We start from the raw sequence: 2,297 nt of genomic DNA, 5'->3' as shown, positions 1-2,297 counted from the left end.
TGACTAATCACCTGTTAGGTCTAATTAATTTTAGAATGTTTTAAAGTATTGCAATTGTGATGTATTTTAATGTGTGATATGATGATGCTGTTGACAAACTGTGGTTGTTTCTTAAATTAATGACAACATTTTTTAACTATCTGTTATTTTCGAAAAACTGATGATGGTGGAAAAATACACCGAAACGTGTTTTGATTGATAAATAGAAACAATAAATGACTGAAACCCAGGAATGAATTTGATTTGGAATTAAATTTAATAGACAGTAGCAAATTAGCTTCGGTTTTCTTCAATAAAAATCAAATTGGGGAACGTTTTGCCCAAAGACGCAAATTTATCGTTTGGCTTTGTAAGCAACAACGGCGGTCCCGATCAAAACCAAGTTAACACAACCTGTACTCTTATGTTTTATTTATTTATATTCAGTTTTAAAGTATGTATGTCTAGATGAATTATTTTAGACTGAAGTCAGGACCGCTATGAAACCCTAACACACCTATATTACACAACTTGTAGTAGAAAGTAATAACAAAAAGTGATTTTTACGCATATTCTATAAAATGGTGAAACCATTTTAAATATAGTGAATATATATAAATATAGTTATATTATCAATATATTGAAAATTTAATACTCCGAATATATGCCAAGGCTTAAAGTAGCAACAACGCTACACATAGAAACTGATGATGGTGGAAAACACCGAAACGTATTTCAGTTGATAAATAGAAAATAAATGACTGAAGCCCAGGAATTGATTTTGATTTGGAATTATCAATATAGTAAATAAATACCACTGAATAATATCAATCGTGAGAGTCTTGAAATAAGTTTATGTGTAAACAGTGAGATGATTCAATCCTTGTCCAGAATCATGATCATTATTAATAACTGAGTTTGTACTCACATTTGAGTAATGTTGAAATTAACGCGGGTTAAAATTCTATAAGCAAAATATGCAATAACCTGCACCTTAAATCAAGTTTGTCAAACTTTTGTTAGAACATGGGGGAGTAGAACATGAATAACGTATTTATGACAATGTTCTAGACATGGCTAATTGCACTGGTGCGGTGCATCAGTCACGTTAAATGCAGATTGATCGACATCTACTTCTTTTTTATCTTAAAGAATGATATATCTAAAACAATGATTCTGTCGAAAATCTGGTATTTATGTCTTCATCTATGCCAATAATATTCTTTGAGATTCAAACATCGTAAGAAGTAGTTGATTTCATAGTGTGTGATGTACGATGAAGTGGTATTGAAGTGTTGAAAATAGTAGTTTTCAGTTCATCAAGTATAAATACAGTGAAAACTATGCAAAACAAGGGAAAAACAAATACCACTCATTTGGCGAATGCACAGCTATATAACGGAAACAATTCAGGGGGTTATCCATTATTGACGAACAAACTGTGTGCCATCTCTGAGAAACTAGCTTAATCTCATACATAATTGTTACCGATGATTTCTCCTATAACGATAAATTATTATTACTTACTCCACATATTATTACACCAACATCTACAACTAATAGATAGTTTTATCACTTTAACTGTTAATTTAACTATTTTAACTGCTTACAGTTTCGCTCCTGCAGTCCGCTATTTGGACATGTTCAACAACTGTAGTGTCGTGCACCAAAAGAAACTACCCGTTTCAAAGGGCCGTCGATGGGTTCGTTAAATAAAACTGCCGAGATGTCTGTACATAAAACTTTTTTCTGACAATGTCAAAATCTTACTGGTTTTTATTTTTAGGTTTTGTTGTATTCGATTCGCTCTCTTTTCTCTCTCTATTCATCCATTTCATATACTCGCATCTCTGACATTCTCCCACCTAAGAAACATTGCTGACAAAAATGTTTCTTAAAACTGAAAAAATTAACTTTGTAATGCTAAACAGAGCTAATATCGGAAGTACATGAAACTAACTATAGAACAAACTCTATTCTAAATAACGACTTGGAATCTTACTAATACGTCCACATCGAGTCGTTTTTTCGACTTCAATACCTACATCTTCAATCTCAGGTTCACGACTTCTGTGGGTTTTCGCCTTCATTTCGCGAAGTCATAGGCGAATTCACTTCTATCTCAGTTTGAACGCGAGGCTTAACAGCGTCCAACTCTGAAAGTCTGTCAGGATCACGTCCACATAATGGAAATAATCGTTGTAGTGGACGGAGCAAGCATCTTTTGATAGTCTCCACTTTGGCTAAACGAATCTGCCCATCCCTTCCTGGAAGAACTTCTACAACTCGTCCGATGGGCCATTCCATACGCTTCGTAT

The 2,297-nt window shown here is 33.5% G+C and overlaps 1 long non-coding RNA gene across 1 annotated transcript in view; it reads right to left on the bottom strand.

The window, feature by feature from the left end:
* LOC125502484 overlaps positions 1-2,282 on the bottom strand; it is a 10,677-nt gene extending 8,395 nt beyond the window's left edge. Inside the window, exons 1-2 of the long non-coding RNA XR_007280235.1 lie at positions 1,590-2,282; positions 1,507-1,535 (exon numbers count right to left, since the gene is read on the bottom strand). This is a non-coding gene — a long non-coding RNA (uncharacterized LOC125502484). The remainder of the gene's footprint in view (positions 1-1,506; positions 1,536-1,589) is intronic.
* Between the last annotated feature and the right edge of the window lie 15 nt (positions 2,283-2,297).

Source organism: Dendroctonus ponderosae, unplaced genomic scaffold (assembly GCF_020466585.1).
Source record: "Dendroctonus ponderosae isolate FM_Combo_2020 unplaced genomic scaffold, Dpon_F_20191213v2 Dpon_F_20191213_1, whole genome shotgun sequence".
Taxonomy (NCBI): Eukaryota; Metazoa; Arthropoda; class Insecta; order Coleoptera; family Curculionidae; genus Dendroctonus; species Dendroctonus ponderosae.
This window is presented reverse-complemented; position numbering and strand designations above follow the sequence as displayed.